Genomic DNA, 19,313 nt, shown 5'->3' on the forward strand with positions numbered 1-19,313 from the left:
ATGTGGGTAGTTAGTGTCAGAATGGGTTAAACTGTAGGACGCCTACCTAGTATCCAGAGAAAACTGGAGAATTGTTTGAAGCAAAAAACTTATACGTTTGAGGTCAGAAGTGTTGGGAGAGTTTTCATTTAGCAAATCAAAGAAAAATGAATGAGACGAAGACTTGGAGCATTTCATTTCTTTCAATGAAACACTGACAGAGCTTCTATTACATTTTGGACACTGTGCTAGGTTTCGGGCCTTTAGGACATACCCTGTCTACCAACTGAAATGCTTTGTGTTTGTGGTGATAAGCTCTGCTTTGCTGGCAGGAATAGGCAGGGCTATTGGTAGGCCTGAACAGCCACATGGCTCTGAAGAAGAGCCAGTGTTGGGACAGTGTGGATGGCTCCCCCCTGCCTTTGTGATTTCTGGCACCCAGGGATCCTGCCTACATTGGGCCTTGACCTCCTTCCTTCTGGTCCCCCAAAAATGCGGACCTGCCCTCCTTCCCGTAGCATTAGCCTTCTGTCTCTTCACTCTCCTCTTTAACATTGTGAAGTTAAAAAGGCTCACATGGGCCACCTCATGCATTTTTCTTAATTCATTCTAAGAAGGTATGGAAACCATACTAATTCCCCAAGACTTCTGTAAACCACATATGAACTGGAAGGGCATCTGGAAGTAAGGAAATGGGCAGGCTGACCTGTATTGACAGCAAGAGATGCTTGGTGTCAGGGGTCCTGATCAGGGCTGATTATGTGAGTATGAAACTTTTTCCACTACATGTCTATTCTCTGAGCCAAAGTGGGGAGAGAATGCCACAGAAGGAGAGGGGGAAATGAAAAAGCCACATCATCATCTCATCGTTTTAGCTTTTTTCCAAGCTCTCATTAAATTTTTAGCCTCTCTCTTCAGTCATTTTCCTTGCCCAATATTTTGTTTCAGAAACAGCAGGAAAAGTTCTGCTTTTTCTCTTTAACTAGCATTTTGCTTATCTTATACTCTATTGAGCTCTATGAAATTTATGAGCTATAAGTAAATAAAAGTATTATTATTATGTAGCTTTATTCAGAACATTAATGGAAGAGAAAAAGTGAGATTTTTCTTTATTTGCTTAGAAATGTGTTGTAGCCATAATAGCTCTCCTCCTGCTTTGGATTAATGGCATCATTACTCACACTGGGCAACAGAAATGAAATGAGTTTGAACTTGGCATGAAATAATACATGAAAATATGCCTCCAGTTCTCTCTCATTGCCTAATTAATTCTGAATTATGAAATTTCCTTTGAGCTACCCAAAAAGCATGGCCACTGGATTCCGGAGCAATTATTCTTTCTTGGCAATAAAAGTCAAGTGACTTGATAATTATGGACTCTTTGAAAAGGGAATACTCATTTGAACATCCTGGGAGGGAGAGAGCAGACATCATAAAGGAACCTTCTAGATGTTTCATAGTGAAGAATCTGTATGTGAACCCTAAAGCAGACTAAATTTTGCATGAACCAGTTTTACTGTGAGAAAAATGGAGGCCTTAGGAGAATTACCCAAGTCTTTCACCAGGTTCTGTGCCTCGATGTCTGAAATTTCCACTCTGAATACCATGTCTTTGGATTAGGACACTATCTTCAGATGTTTTCAGTTAAACTGAATGAATTGCCCATGGAGAATAGCGCAATCAACCACAAAGAGAGGATGAGGAGAACTTAACATTTCATAATCAATTCTATCAGCACTCTTTCTAGATGCCCTTTAAGGGAGAAAGAGTCACTAATGTGAATCATTAGAACTCAAGAAATAAACAATGGAGGGGACATTGAGATATAAAAAGCACAAACACAGCCTCTTCTCCCCTTGCTCTCTCTTTCATTCTGTGGGGATGTGCAAGTATATTCCAGACCTGACCAATCTCTTCAATTGGCTTTCTTCCTGCAGCATTCTAGAGAAGTTAAAATCCCAAGAATTGGATTCAGTACTTGAGGAAGCTTGGAGACTTTGAACTGGAGTATTGGTAACTTGAAGAATGATCAATAAGGAGGTATTTTAATTATTTGCTATTCTTTGTCTGTGGCTACCTTAAGATCCTCAGGGAATTGGAGGAAAATAACTGACATTGCAGGATTCTAATAATTTTCTTTGTATTCTTGGGTGAAGATATGATTAAATGCCATCAATAGAAAAACTTTGGGACCCTGGCCGGTTGGCTCAGTGGTAGAGCATCAGCCTGGTGTGCAGAAGTTCCAGGTTTGATTCCCGGCCAGGGCACACTGGAGAAGCACCCATCTGCTTCTCCACCCCTCCCCCTCTCCTTCCTCTCTGTCTCTCTCTTCCCCTCCCGCAGCCGAGGCTCCATTGGAGCAAAGATGGCCCAGGTGCTGGGGATGGCTCCTTGGCTTCTGCCCCAGGCGCTAGAGTGGCTCTGGTCGCAACAGAGCAACGCCCTGGAGGGGCAGAGCATCACCCCCTGGTGGGCAGAGCGTCGCCCCCTGGTGGGCGTGCTGGGTGGATCCCAGTCTGGCGCATGCGGGAGTCTGTCTGACTGTCTCTCCCCGTATCCAGCTTCAGAAAAATACAAAAAAAAAAAAGAAAGAAAAACTCTAATATGAAATCTGAAAATACTCACCACTCATTTGAACAATAATTAGTTTATCATATTACCTTAAAATGGTGGCCTTCCACTGGATTTTTCCTACCAACATAGAAGCAATGTCTATGCCTCTTCATATCTGTGCTTTCCTTTATGAAAAGTTTATTTAAAATGTCATCTGTACCTTTTACTTGCATGTTCTCACATCGTATTCTATCCAATTTTTAACAATTTATTTTTCAAACTAATTCACCGAGATCATCTTTGTCATTCTTTATCTTTATTTATGCTTATTCCCTAGGAATCTCATTGAGTACTGTAAGGCCAGTGGCCACTGCTGTGGCCATGCAGGTTCTTATTGGATTTGGGCAAATGGTAAAGGAACAGTAGAGCCAGAAAATGATGGGCTATTCTGTTTATTAGAGTCTCATAATGGCAGACAAGCAAACAGGCATGGATGATAGCTTCCCTTTCTCTCTCTGAACTCTCCCGAACTCATAGCCCCTACCAGCCTCAGCAGGGCTCCCCAGGCCCTCAACACACCCTCTCTTTCTCTCTCTCTGGATTCTCCAGCAAAACAGCAAACAATGGCTCCTCCCAAGCAGGAAGGCAATCTACAATTTGCTATCTGCCTCCCTGAAAGCAAGCACCCACAGCTTTTCACAGACTACACACACATGGCATTGCCCTGCACCAATGCAAAATACTAGCGAGCAAACCTAAACACATTTGTTTACCCAACAAGAACTATGGTTTTAAATGCAATACCTATTCACCAATACCTTCTGTATTATCAACTCTTATTTTTTAAGAGAAAGAGAGGAAGGGAGAGAAATGAGAAACATCAATTCATAGTTGCTGCACTTTTAGTTGTCATTGATTGCTTCTCATACTTGACCAGGGGGCTCCAGCCAAGCCAGTGACCTCTTGCTCAAGGCAGCTAACTTTGGGTTCAAGACAGGGACCCCACATTTAAGCTGGATGAGCCTGCGCTCAAGCCAAATGAGCCTGTGCTCAAGCTGGCAACCTCATTGTTTTAAACATGGGTCCTCAGAGTCCCAGGTTGACACTCTATCCACTGCACCACTACCTGGTCAGCCTTCTGTATTGTCAACTTTTGATGTAGTAGCAAATAACTCCAATATCTTAGTGCCTTACAATAAACATGTATTTCTTGTTAATGTTGCATGAAAGTTGTGGATCAGCTCTGGTTCCACTTAACTTTGCCAGACTCAGTGTAACTTCTCACTCTAGACTGAGTAGCGTCTTTCTGGACTATGTTGTTCTTATTGTGGAAGGCAGACCAAGAGAATTCAACACAAACCATGAGATCACAGTTAAAGCTTTTTTTTTTTTTGTATGTATCACAGTTAAAGCCTTTGCTTAGACATTCACATGCTGACATCCTTGTCAGGAAGGAGGAAGACCCAGCTTGAAAGGGAAAACTTAAGAAATTAAGGGGACATAAGAGTCTTCTGATCAAGATGGCGGAGTAGGTAAATACTGTACTGGCCTCTTCTCACAAACACTTCAAAATTACAACTAAAAATTACAACTAAACTATGAAATAACCATTATTGAGAACTGCCTGAAGTCTTGCTGAACACAAGTCCTATAACTAAAGAAGAACCCACAATGAGACTGGTAGTAGGTGCAGAGTTACGGAACAGGCTGCTCCCACACTCATGTATGGCAATTAAAATTTGGAAGGGATATCTTAGCTGCAGAGCACCCTACCCCCCAGGAGCAAGGAGTCCCAGCCCCACACCAGGCTCACAAGCCAATAGTCTCAGTGCTGGGAAGAGAAGTCCCCATAACTTCAGGCTATGAAAACCAGTTGATATTATGGCTGAGTGAGATGGAGGCTTCTGGAGTCCCAGGCATTCCTCTTAAAGGGCCTGCATAAACTTACTTGCTGGCAGATTCAATCACTCTGAGCTCCAGCACTGAAGCAGCAACTTGTAAGGTGCCAGAGACATCTAGGAAGAAACTGAATCATCTAGCTTCAGGACAAGAGCTGGAGGGACAGTTTTTGCCTGAACAAAAGTGCTGGCAGAAGCTATTGTTCCCTTGCTGAGCCCTCCTTGCACAGAGCTGGCAGGCAGATGCCATAGCCAAGTCTCCATCAACTTGGATAACACTGTTTAACTCAACTTGGTGTTTTTCTGAGACCCTGCCCCACTCAAATTGTGGGCCCACCCAAGATACTTCAGTGGCTTTTCCATACAAATTGCCTGTCCTGGATCATGCTGTGGATTTTCTAAAGTCTCTCAAAGGTTCACAAATCCTATACAAATATCATCTGTCTTTAGTGTGCTTCATACAGCTTGCTAAGCAGCCCCAACTCCAGCCCTAACAGCAGCTGGCTTCAGTTCTCAGCTTAGCTTTTCCCAGACATCCCCAAGCACAAGACAACTGGCAACCATCTTCAGGTCACTTTTCAGCTCATACCAGGTGGCCCCAGGCAGGACAGAGGCAGCAGCTGACCATGGCCTGCACCTCCCAAGAGGCCCCAGAACCAATACACTTGGTGGCTAGTTTCAGACTATACCACAGCATCACCCAGCCACTTCTCAATGGCACTCTCAAAGTGCAGACTCAGCAGGCACCGGAGCCTTGCTAAAGCAAATCTTGCTGCATAGGGTCAGTACTCAAACAACACCTTCTCCACTGTAGTCACAGCTAGTTCTTACAACCAATCAGCCAGAAAGTCAATCCCTCCAAACATCAATCAGAGCTAAACGACAACAAGAGGGCACACACAGCTCACACAAGGGACACACCCAGCTCAGGTAACCAGGGAGACTGCACAACTGGGCCCCCATGATATTATTATATATATAAGGCCACTTTACCAAGACTGGGAGATGTAACAGCTTAACCTAGTGATGAAAAGCAAGGACATACAACCAAGATTACTCTACCCAGCAAAGCTATCATTTAGAATCAAAGACAAATAAAAAGCTTCCCAGAAAAAAAAAAAAAGCTAAAGGAGTTCATCAGCACCAAACCAGTATTACAGCAAATATTAAAGGGACTTCTTTAAGATATGAATACTATAAACATATGAATAATATAAACATACAAATAATAAAATAACAATAACTACATTATCTATCAACAGTGACTTTAAAAGTAAATGAATTAAATGCTCCAATCAAAAGATAGTATGGCTGAATGGACAAAACAAGACCCTTACATGTGCTGTCTACAAGAGACTCACTTCAGATAAAAAAAACACATGCATATTGGAAGTAAAGGAATGGAAAAAGACATTTCATGAAAATGGAAACAAAGAAACACAAAACCTGGGGTAGCAATTCTTATATCAGACAAAATAGGCTTTAAAATGAAGGACATAACGGCCTTGGCCAGTTGGCTCAGTAGTAGAGCATTGGCCTGGCATGCAGGAGTTCCAGGGTTCAATTCCCGGCCAGGGCACACAGGAGAAACGCCCATCTGCTTCTCCACCCCTCCCCCTTTCCTTCTTCTCTGTCTCTCTCTTCCCCTCCATTGGAGCAAAGTTGGCCTGGGCACTGAGGATGGCTCCATGGCCTCTGCCTCAGGTGCTAGAGTGGCTCTGGTTGTGACACAGCGATGCCCCAAATGGGCAGAGCATCGCCCCCTGGTGGGCATGCCGGGTGAATTCCGGTCAGGCTCATGTGGGAGTCTGTCTGACTGCCTCCCCATTTCCAACTTCAGAAAAATACAAAAAAAAAAAACAAAAACCCAAAAAACAAACAAACAAAAAAAAATGAAGGACATAACAAGAGACAAAGAAGGACCCAGCAATTCCACTTCTGGGTATTTGTTTGAAGAAAGTCAAAACACCAATTCAAAAAGATATAAGCATCTATATGTTCATTGCAGTATTATTTACAATAGCTAAGATATGGAAGCAACCTAAGTGTTTACAATTGATCAATGGATAAAGAAGCAGTGCATATATTAGCAGAATATGATTCAGCCATAAAAAAGAATGAAATTTTGCCAACTGTAACAACATGGATGAACATAAAGGGTATTGTGCTGAGTGAAAAAAGTCAGACAGAGAAATACAAATGCTATATGATTTCACTTGTATTTAGAATCTTAAATAATTACCACGGACATCGTAGATATACAAAGAATTATTGTAGATTACTATGAAAAACTTTATGCCACTAAATTCAATAACCTAGAAGAAATGGATAAATTCCTAGAACAATACAACCTTCCTAGACTGAGTCATGAAGAAGCAGAAAGCCTAAACAGACCCATTAGTAGAGAAGAAATAGAAAAAACCATTAAAAACCTCCCCCAAAATAAAAGTCTAGGCCCAGACGGCTATACTAGTGAATTCTATCAAACATTCAAAGAAGACTTGGTTCCTATTCTACTGAAAGTCTTCCAAAAAATTGAAGAAGAAGCAATACTTCCAAACACATTTTATGAGGCCAACATAACCCTCATACCGAAACCTGGCAAGGATGGCCCAAAAAAAGAAAACTACAGACCAATATCTCTAATGAATACAGATGCTATATACTAAACAAAATACTGGCAAATCAAATACAATAACATATTAAAAAAATAATACATCATGATCAAGTGGGATTCATCCCAGAATCTCAAGGATGGTTCAACATACGTAAAACGGTTAACGTAATACACCACATCAACAAAACAAAGAACAAAAACCACATGATCTTATCAATAGATGCAGAAGAGGCATTTGATAAAATACAGCACAATTTTATGTTTAAGACACTCAACAAAATGGGTATAGAAGGAAAATATCTCAACATGATAAAGGCCATATATGATAAACCATCAGCCAACATCATATTAAATGGCATAAAACTGAGGACTTTCCCCCTTAAATCAGGAACAAGACAGGGTTGTCCACTCTCTCCACTATTATTTAACATGGTGCTAGAAGTTCTGGCCAGAGCAATCAGACAAGACAAAGAAATAAAAGGCATTCATATTGGAAAAGAAGAAGTAAAGGTATCACTTTTTGCTGATGATATGATCCTATACATCGAAAACCCGAAAGACTCCACAAAAAGATTACTAGAAACAATAAACGAATACAGTAAGGTTGCAGGATACAAAATTAACATACAAAAGTCCAAGTCCATAGCCTTTCTATATGCCAACAATGAAATATTAGAAAATGAACTCAAAAAAATAATCCTATTCACGATTGCAACAAAAAAAATAAAATACCTAGGAATAAACATAACAAAGAATATAAAGGACCCATATAATGAAAACTACAAAGCATTGTTAAGGGAAATCGAAAAAGATACAACGAGATGGAAAAATATTCCTTGTTCATGGGTAGGAAGAATAAATATAGTCAAAATGGCCATATTACCCAAAGCAATATATAAATTTAATGCAATTCCCATCAAAATTCCTATGACATTCTTTAAAGAAATGGAACAAAAAATCATCAGATTTATATGGAACTATAAAAAACCCCGATTAGCCAAAGCAATCCTAAGGAAAAAAAATGAAGCTGGGGGCATTACAATACCTGACTTCAAACTATATTATAGGGCCACGACAATCAAAACAGCATGGTATTGGCAGAAAAATAGATACTCAGACCAATGGAACAGAATAGAAAGTCCAGAAATAAAACCACATATATATGGTCAAATAATTTTTGATAAAGGGGCCAACAACATACAATGGAGAAAAGAAAGCCTCTTCAACAAATGGTGCTGGGAAAACTGGAAAGTCACATGCAAAAGAATGAAACTCGACTACAGCTTGTCCCCTTGTACAAAAATTAATTCAAAATGGATCAACGACCTAAATATGAGACCTGAAACAATAAAGTACATAGAAGAAGACACAGGTACTAAACTCATGGACCTGGGTTTTAAAGAGCATTTTATAAATTTGACTCCAAAAGCAAGAGAAGTGAAGGCAAAGATAAATGAATGGGACTACATCAGACTAAAAAGTTTTTGCTCAGCAAGAGAAACTGACAACAAAATAAACAGACAGCCAACTAAATGGGAAATGATATTTTCAAACAGCAGCTCAGATAAGGGCCTAAAATCCAAAATATACAAAAAACTCATAAAACTCAACAACAAACAAACAAACAATTCAATAAAAAAATGGGAAGAGGACATGAACAGACACTTCTCCCAGGAAGAAATACAAATGGCCAACAGATATATGAAGAGATGCTCATCTTCATTAGTTATTGGAGAAATGCAAATCAAAACTGCGATGAGATACCACCTCACACCTGTTAGATTTGCTATTATCAACAAGACAGGTAATAGCAAATGCTGGAGAGGCTGTGGAGAAAAAGGAACCCTCATTCACTGTTGGTGGGACTGTAAAGTAGTGCAACCATTATGGAAGAAAGTATGGTGGTTCCTCAAAAAACTGAAAATAGAACTACCTTATGACCCAGCAATCCCTCTACTGGGTATATACCCCCAAAACTCAGAAACATTGATACGTAAAGACACATGCAGCCCCATGTTCATTGCAGCATTGTTCACAGTGGCCAAGACATGGAAACAACCTAAAAGCCCTTCAATAGAAGACTGGATAAAGAAGATGTGGCACATATACATTATGGAATATTACTCAGCCATAAGAAATGATGACATCGGATCATTTACAACAAAATGGTGGGATCTTGATAACATTATATGGACTGAAATTAGTAAATCAGAAAAAAACAAGAACTACATGATTCCATACATTGGTGGGACATAAAAATGAGACTAAGAGACATGGACAAGAGTATGGTGGTTACCTGGGTTGGGGGAGAGGGGGGGCACGGGAGGGAAGGAGGAGAGGGGGCGGGGGGGAGGGGCACAAAGAAAACTAGATAAAAGGTGATGGAGGACAATCTGACTTTGGGTGATGGGTATGCAACATAAGTGAATGACAAGATAATCTGGACATATTTTCTTTGAATATATATACCCTGATTTATTGATATCACCCCATTAACATTAATAAAAATTTATATAAAAAAGAATCTTATATAAATAAACAAACAAAACAGAAACAAACAAATAGGTACAGAGAACATTTTGATGATTGCCAGAAAGAAAGGAAGTTGAAAGGATGAATGAAAAGGGGAGAGGGATTAAAAAGTACAGACTGATGATCACTAAGTAGTCATGGGCATTTAAAGTAGAGCATAGAGAATATAGTCAATAATTTTGTAAAACCTATATATGGTGTCAGATGAGTACTAGATTTATGGGGGCTGATCACTTTATAAGTTATATATATGTCTAATTGCTATGTTGTACATCTGAAAGTAACATAATAGTGTATGTCAACTGTACTTGAAAGTTAAAGATATTGAATAAAAATGGATGTAGAAATTATCTAGTCTAATTCTCTCATTGTATAGATTAGGAAACCAAGGCTCAGAGCAGTGAAACATAGCTAGTTTGTGGCAGAACCAGGACTGGGGTCTCCTAGTCTTTTGACACTCAGCCCCTGGTTTTCAGTATTCCATGGAAGCCTCACTTATGCCCATTCTTACAGGATAGCTTTTACCCAGAAAGTTTGTCACATCCTCACAATACCAGATCTTTGAAATAGTGCAATCCCTGGGAACCTCAATAAGCAGGTCCATGAAGGTGCATTGTCCACTTTATCTTCATTTTAATATGATATGATGCTCAAACAAGAAGACTTGTGAAATGCATGCATGTAGCACTGACTGGTTCTTTCCCCTTTTCCCCCACACCTTCTTCATTAGAACTCTCAGCCCCATCCTCTAGGCAGCAGCTCTTCACTGCTTTATGGAGCACAGACCCAAGCAAGTACTTGAGGCATAATTGATCTGGATGTTTGGAATCAAACTTCATTAGCTCAAATTACTTCAGTTTGCCTAATTTGTTTCTCTATGTGAGCTCTGATAAGCTTGATTTAGCATCTTCTAAACTGTGGTGTTTATCATCATCAAAGCCTACTCAAATTACCCCTGCAGAATAATAGACCAGGAGAAAAATGGTTTAAAAGGTATATATATTTTGTGTGGGTATTTCTGTGCATGCACACACACACACACAATGTAGAGTCCAAGGCGCTACAGAAGTACATTTATTTCAATAAGACAACTTTACTTTTCAAAAATAAAAACACAGCCAAACAAGTAATAATAATCCCTTCAGTCATTAATGTTTAAGCAAAACTTAAGTGTTTTGAATTCCATAAACTTTGGGATTTTTTTTCTATTTATAGACAGGGATAAATTCATTATTAAGTTTTTCTTTCAATCCGTTAAAGAATTTTGACTAACCTGTGTGTATTTATGTGTTTACAAATACACCTGTTTGTGTTTGTAGACAAAATATCCATCTGAAAAGAGGTGTGTCTCTCTGGGAATGACTGTTGACCAAACACAAGTACAGAGAAACTTTTAGCATCATTGAGAGGTGTGTGAGTCTTTGGAAGGAGCTGACAGCACTGATTGTTTTCAAGGGGCAGTGTTGAGAGGAAGACTTTCTATTAAAACATGTTTAATTGCACAAATTATATTTTCCCCAAATTAAAAACAAAACACATTGGCAGTAATAATCTCAAGTAATCATTTTTCCATAGTACTAAGGCCTATTAGCTGTGCTACATAAACAACTTATATTTTTATGTAAATCCAAATACCTTCATACCTTAAATCCATCTCCCTTTTGCCTTTTCCTGTTAGAGGTTCTTCTTCCTGGACATTCACGCTGTAAAACAATTCCTTATCAGTTGCTTGGCAATTCTCCATCTTCTCAAACACCTGGAGTTTAGAGTGTTTGAAACTCTTTGATCAGAATGAGAAGTTATAACTACACCAACTTTAACAGAAAAATGCTTGGCACTGTGTCCACAGAGTTCCTAAAATGTTGAGGGTGCTTTGACAACTATAAAATCACTCCTTTCTGATTAAGCCTTTACCCAAAGGTTCAAGTGGTAGCCCTGGAAGCTGGGGTTCCGAACTCCCAGTCCAGTGCATCATTCAGTATTTTTGAATGATATTTAATTTCCCCTTTTGGTTCTCGTTGTTTGGGATGGTTTGCAGACCTGAAGACTTCATCTTGGCTTATGCTTTCACCCCAGAACCTGTGGATGTCTAAGAGGAACGCTTGCCCAAAGTGGCGTGAGGACTCTCTCCACACCATCTCACCTCATCTCCATACCTTGCTTTGCTCTATTTCCTTGTCATTAAAATCTTCACTCAATTCTCCTTTGTCTCCAGTCCTTTCTCGGTTCTAACCACCAACCTTGGCTGTGTCGTCACTGTTGCATTAGGCTCTCCTTCCTTGACCCAGAGTCTCACTGGGAAGATCAACCAGTAGGCGTATCCATGTTGGTACAGCCTGGGATCTGCCCATCCTTGTGCTAAGGGACCCTCTTCTGGAAGTTTGGGGCCTGAGGCATGGACAGGCATTGAAGAGAATCATGGGCATGCATGGAACAAGCTTTTGGGTTCAACGGCCCTAAAATGCCCCTGACCCTCAGAATTCATAAACCTCTAGAACTCTAATTATTGCAGGAATATTCACTTCAATGTGGTACTGAACTAAATGAGATGGTGCATTGACTATGGGCAGGGTGGGGAGTGTTTGATGAAGTAGGGCCTGAATTGTGCACCACAGTCTCCTTCACTGCTCCTGTGGGGCTGTACATTAGCACTCAGCTGTGCCAAGGCTTTAAATAGTACCTGTTGTCCTGAAGAAGAACCTCAAGGTATGCTCATTTGCTAAGGGCTAATATTTTCCCCATGGGATGAAGTGCCAGACTGCCAGCCCCCTGGCCTGGGGAGACGGTTTCACAGGACAAGAGGACCCAGAGAATTTGCCTCACCCCTGCACAAGGGAAGAAGCCTTGTGCCTCCTGTGTGCTCTGTCTTTCTTTGGTGGGAATGGGAGTGGGTGGTCTTCGATCTTCTGGGAAAATCTTTTCACACAGAAGACATCTTGCTTCACCCTTAACCATGTTTTAAAAAATGTAGGTCAGTGAGATCTTTTTGGTCAAGCAACATGAGGCCCCAAGCTGGAAATTGTAGACAGCAGCGGCAGGGCCCCGCGTTAACAGAGCCTAACGCAAGTTAAAAAGCCTTTTCGCACCCAGCAATTTAATTCATCTTAAATCCATCTTGAGTGGTTGGCAGGAAAAATGCTGTTATCTCCACTGTATATAAACAATACTCACTCTTTCAACAAACAAATATTTGGTACTTGCTAAGATTTTCTTCATAATATAAATATTTATATTTATTGAGTGCCTACTATTCACAAGGCATGGGCTACTTGCTATCTAAATGTCCTAAGTGACCTTGTGAAATAGAAGCTATCATTAACCCTGCTTGGCAAATGAAGAAACAGAAGCCTGGAGAAGTGACATCAATAAGTGGCAGAGCTAAGATCTGAGTTGTGCAGTCTGCCTCCAGACCCCAGGCCCTGAACTGTTCTGCGGACCGACAAGTCTTCTATTAAACACACGAGCAAATAATTAGCCAGCTTCAGCTGAGAAATGCTGTAAAAGTAAGGTACAATGTGCCATGAGAAAAAAAGAGTAGGGATCCTAACAGCCTGGAGAGTGAGGAAAGGCTTCCCTGAGGAAATAATGTTTAATGGAGCCTGAAGAAGGAGTTGGAGAAAGACAGAGAGGGGTGAGGGGGGGAGAGCAGTGTAGGCAGGGATAGTGGCACAGTGTAGGCAGGGATAGATAGGCAAAGTGAGGGGAGGGGAGTACGCTGGTTCTTCGAAGGGCCTGAAAGAGCCTGGTTTCTCTACTGAGTAGGAGAATGAGGGAGCAGAGAGAGATGAGGCTGAAGAGATAGGCAGAGACAGGACTTTGTAGTCCATACTAAGGATTTAACTTGGGTTCAAGAGCCCTGGGAATCAACTGCAAGGAGATTTGCACTTACCCAAGCTCCCTGTGGCTGCTGGGAGGAGAGGGGATCAGAGAGGGTAGAATGCAGAAGTGGAGAGAGCATGTAGGGGACTATTCCAGTCCTTCTGGTGAAGGAATGGAGATGGAGAGAAATGGGTTGGTCAGGTGAGCTTAGGAGGTAAAATTTGTGGTGAAACCCACTCAAGGAGTCTCAGTGAATGCCAGCAGGAGGGACAGACCAAAATGAAACGTCTAGAAGAAGCATTCCTTCACCAAGTATGTTACTCCTAGAGTCAGTCATTTTTCATTTGAGAACGTTATTCAAGTCTGCCAAGAATACAAGATGAAATGGGTTAACGGTTTAACCGTTAAGGTGTTGCTTGTATAGTTTCTCCCTTCTGGTGCCACCATTTCTTCAAAAGGAAGGAGACGGATCTTTCCACACTTGTGGAGGCCTTAGAAACATCCCTCTGAGAGGTCAGGAAGCCCTGTAGGTGTTTGGAGGACACAGAAGAAAGGGAAGAAACTTTCTATCTGGATGTCTCTGTGTGTGTGTTTCTGAATGTGTATGTGTATGCATTTGAAGCTGGTTTGCAAAACCAGATTACAAAACTCCCAAGAGAAGTCCCAGGCCATTTTTCTAAAATGTTGCGACAGCCCATGTGAGAGGAAAAAAATATAACTGCTCACTTGTTTTAAAAGATATGCTTTTAAAATTACCCAAATTTACTATATGTTTAGGTATTGGGTAGATATAACCTCTTCTAAATTTTGTCCTAACTTGGCACCCATACATTGTTTGGACTTTCAGCTACTCTTACATCCTAGCTAATGATAAAGTGGATCATTATTAATCATTTTCTTTCCAGCAGCCTGCTGTTTGAAGTTTTTTGAGCATTTCCATTTAAGTGGTAAGAGATCACCAGTTGCAGGTCCTAGAACTCCCCTTCCTCTAGTCCTCTGCTCCTGTGGCAGCAATAGCAGCCCTAGAGTAGCCTGAAATAGCACGTTCTGCCATGAGATGCCATCACATTCACACAAAATGCACCTGAGTTTGAAGCTTTTGATTCTGCAAAGTAACTACCTATTTGATTAACCAGAAAGGGAAGCAAACCATTTGACTTAAAAAGAAAGTACAAATGGGTGTCAGGGCCTTTGTCATCAAGATGTTGCCTCTAGAATGGTATTGTTTGCATGCTGGAGCAATTGACCCGTGAGATACCTGGAGATTGCCTTGAACCTCACTGCATTATTGCACTAGATAGAACCAGATGAGGCCCATAGATGAAGAACAGGGTGCGCAGAACACAGAACCTGGCCAACGCCTTGAAAACACTTTATTGAAAGAATTCTTCATTGTGAAGTTTCTTTAAGCAATTTTAGCTGCTCAATTCCTTCGTAAGTCACCCTGTACTTTCTCAGGGGACAATGTGGACAATATTTACTTGATTTGAATAAATGACTGGTAACATGCATAAGGACATGCCTCTTTAAAGTGCATCAATTGATTAATGACTTGGGCAAGAATCACTTTACGGCTCTTTGCTTCATTATAGTCATTTTATAATAATGGCTTTTTGTCATTTTAAAATGCAATTTTCTTTATGGAAATTCAGTTATAGTCACATGTGTTTAGAAAGGTTAGCTAGTGAGTATGTGACTATACTTACCCTGTGACTCCTTGGTGACTCTGGCTTGGCAGGAAAAATTTATGAAGTATTTCGACAGCATAGCCTTGCAGAGAAATTCCTAGTGATATATAGAATCTCAGAGCTGGTCTTTTCCCACCCAATCCCTGATGTTACAGAGGGGGAAACTGAAGTACAGAGGTGACATCAGGTCTGCCCAACCTAAATCAGCAAGAGTTTCCAGATGCCTCTGCTTGCCTTGTACTATGCTAAGTGACGGGGTAATTCATGGCTTTGGTCTCAAAGTCGCCCTCTAGTTGGGGAGATAAAGCTAGCATATAGAAATTTTTTTATTTAACAGAGACAGAGAGAGAGTCAGAGAGAGGGATAGATAGGGACAGACAGACAGGAATGGAGAGAGATGAGAAGCATCAATCATTAGTTTTTCGTTGTGACACCTTAGTTGTTCATTGATTGCTTTCTCGTATGTGCCTTGACCGTGGGCTACAGCAGAGCAAGTAACCTCTTGCTCTAGCCAGAGACCTTGGGTCCAAGCTGGTGAGCTTTGCTTAAACCAGATGAGCCCACGCTCAAGCTGGTGACCTCGGGGTCTTGAACCTGTGTCCTCCGCATCCCAGTCCGACACTCTATCCACTGTGCTACCACCTGGTCTGGCGCATATAGAAATATTTTAAAATAGCACATGACAACATACCAAGTCCAAGCAAGTGTGACCCAGACTGGTGCAACAGGCTGGGTTTTATAGCCACGGCCCTGGTCAGGCCAGGATGTAAAATGGAGCAGAGCTTTGAGGCAGAGCAGAGCAGAGCAAGCAGAGCAAGCATCATCTTGTGGTACAATATGAAGCTGGGTCACACACAACTTCAGGCTAGGTCACGTATGACAGAACCAACAGGAGAATAAGAGAGCAGAGATTCAAGCTTAGAACTACTGTGACAATAAGATCAGAAATGCCAGAAGTTCCTTCTCCATGAGGCTTTCTTCCTGTTTACTGGGGCAGCATCTTTCCAAACCAGAGGTCGGTACGACGCAGTAGTTAATAACACAGGTTTGAAAGCTAGATGAACTCAAATAGGAGTCCCAGCCTGCCGTTTTGTCATTGTACGACTTTGAGCAAATTACCTCACTCAAATTCCATTTCCTTATCTGTAAAATGAGAATAATTAATGACTGCCTCATATAATTTTGTGAAGATCAATTGAGATAATTTATGAAAGTAAAGCATAAAGTATCGTGAGTGACATAGATCTATGCTTATTATGAGGATCTATTATTAATATACTCAAATCAAGTATGTTAGCATAGTTGCTGTTAGCAATGAGAGAGAGAGAATGTGTGTGTGTGTGTGTGTGTGTGTGTGTATGCGCGCGCGTGCGTGCACGTGCACTTCTATACATCACATTCTGGTTATTTTAGCATTCAAGAAGCCATCTGGATTATAGACTCCAACTGGTTGTCCAATGACTAGCTCTATAAATGGCCCAAAGCAATAAACAGTGTTAAGGTAGAAACATAAGAAACAACATGTTTGTAAGTGGTCCTGTCAGTTGTTAGTGTTTACCAATCTTTTTTGTCTTTTTCCCATGGATGGGGGCACAAAGGAAGACTTCATTTTCCAGATTCCCTCACAGGTAGGTTCAGACCATGTGACAGCAAGCTGGGAAGGAGTGATGAACTGCACCTCCAGGTTGGACATGACACCGTCAGTAAGATTTCTCATTCTGTCTACTCTTCTTTCATGGACAACATGGAAGATGATAACTACTAAATGGAAAGAACTCGTATCTTCAAGTCACTGTTTGTAGCAAAGCCAAGAAAGTTGTTCAAACTTTATCAAATGTTGGATGAGCAATAAATTTTTATTGTGTTAAGCCTCTGAGATTTGGGGATTCTTATAGAAACTAGCACGGATTACATTTACTTGCAAAATAGCTAACTGGAACTATTCAAATGCAAAGAATATGAAGATCACAAAAATTTTCATATTAAAATTATTCAAAGACCATGTTTAATAACTATCCATTTTATTAATAAAATATTCAAGGCATATTTAATGTAATAAAAATTGCTATATTCCTGAGTTGTTTATTTTTGAATTCCCTGTTATCCAAAAAGTTCTTTAAAAAAATAAGATCCCAGAAAGTGACATTCTACATGTTTAGCTGTTACCAGAAATTGTTCTTCATCATATGCTGACGAATGAAAAAAAAATCATGTTTCCAAAGAGTACAGACTGATCTTGTCAAAAAAATTAGTGTCAATAGTAATGTCTCTCATGACAGTGAGGTTATGATAGTTCAGTAATTCTTTTTCCTATGCTTCATTATATTTTCTAAATCCTCTAAATAAGCATGTAAAAGGTATAAGCAAAAAGATAATAAAATAATTTAAAATGTATTCTTTAAAATTTATTTTATTCTTTTAAATGCTTTATCCTTTTACAGCTCAATAATCCCTAAAATAACTGAAAAAGAAAACCACAACAAAAAATAACAAAACAAATTATTCACATATATTTTTAAAAGATATTATTTATTGATTTTACAGAGAGGAGTGGGGTAGGAGCAGGAAGTATCAACTCATAGTTACTTCTCATATGTGCCTTGACCAGGCAATGCTGGGGTTTCAAACTGGTGACTTCAGCACTCCAGGTCAATGCTTTACCCACTGCGCCACCACAGGTCAGGTGCACATAAATAGATTTTGGTAGTAAAAACTTGAAATACAGAGATTTGAACTTGGGCTCTAGCAAGTTAAGCTATGTCATACTGGCAAGGTTTGGGAAGGAAGTGTGTAAATGAGCTAGTGGTGCAAAGATGATTTTCAAGAGAAAGAACCTTAGATTGAAATTTCAGAAAGCCAGAAACTTGGCCTGAAATACTTGTGTTTTCTTTGGTGAAATACCAACAAGAAAAAGTTTACAATAAGAAAGACACTCTGGGACCATTTCTTTAAGAACCCTCTAGTGGCCCTGAGTCTTTTGAAGGGTCTCTTTACTATACATTTACAACAGCCCATCTTCTCACCTCATCCTTGGAAATTCTACACACCTGCCCTTATGTCCTGTGTTGTGGCAGTGAGGTGGGTGCTCCTCCACCTTCCGTGGGTTGTAGTAAAAATAAGATGGGATATTGGAAGACCTTAGGGGCTTTATGCAGTATTCTTCAATATTTTACATTTGTGAGTTCTTGCAATATTGCCCAATTTGATTATAGAAATCATAGAAATAAGGTTAGAAAGAGCATGAATTTGTAGTTAGAAGAACTAAATTATCTCACCTGCTTTTGCTGCAATTTTTCAAGTTATTTAATGTTTCTTTTAAAAAGAAGATGGCAGCCTGACCCAGCCATGGCACTGTGCATAGAGGATCGACCCAGGTTTGAAACCCTGAGGTCATCAGCTTGAGTGTGGGCTCATCAGCTTGAGCACAGGGTTGCCGGCTTGAACTTGGGAATATGGATATGACCCCATGGTCTCTGACTTGAGCCCAAAGGTGATTGGCTTGGTTCCAAAGGTTACTGGTTTGAAGCCCAAGGTCATTGGCTTGAGCCTAAGATCTCTGACTTGGCTGGAGCATCCCAGTCAATGCACATATGAGAAAGCAATCAATGGACAACTAAAGTGCCGCACTACAAGTTGATGCTTCTCATTCTCTCCCTTCTTATTTCTCTCTCTTTCTCCTGCAAAATAAATAAATAAAATATGACAAAAACAAATTTCTCAGTCATGCATTTGTCCATAGAAATAATACATATGTAAGTCTTTTATTTAAAGTGGAGAAGTATGGTTTATATTAACTCAAAATTTAGGCCAGATGAAAACTGAAAAGTTTGGAAATTAGGAGTCCACTTAATGTTCTTAAATAATAACTTAAGCTGACAGGTTTTCTGAGATGATCTAGCCAATACCCGCCCCTTCTTTGGCCTTCAACAGTGCAATGAGGTGAGGGACATGCGGACTGGAGAGGGACCAGGAACATGCTTGCTCAGCCTCACAGCAGGGTAATCTCAGAGTCAGATTTGTGTCCTTTCTGTGGTGACTTGTCCCCTCTCATGTGACTAAGTCTTTGTGGGAGAACTGAATTCATGAAGATCTATCACTGCCCAGCTGGGCCCTAGCACTGTAAGCACATAGTGGGTGCAGATGGCTGGGAGGTGAGTGGCCAGAGCAATCTGAAGAGATGGGCTCTTCTCCAGCAGACCTGACCCTGGGCAGTGACACTAATTCCTT

Source organism: Saccopteryx leptura, chromosome 6 (assembly GCF_036850995.1).
Source record: "Saccopteryx leptura isolate mSacLep1 chromosome 6, mSacLep1_pri_phased_curated, whole genome shotgun sequence".
Taxonomy (NCBI): domain Eukaryota; kingdom Metazoa; phylum Chordata; class Mammalia; order Chiroptera; family Emballonuridae; genus Saccopteryx; species Saccopteryx leptura.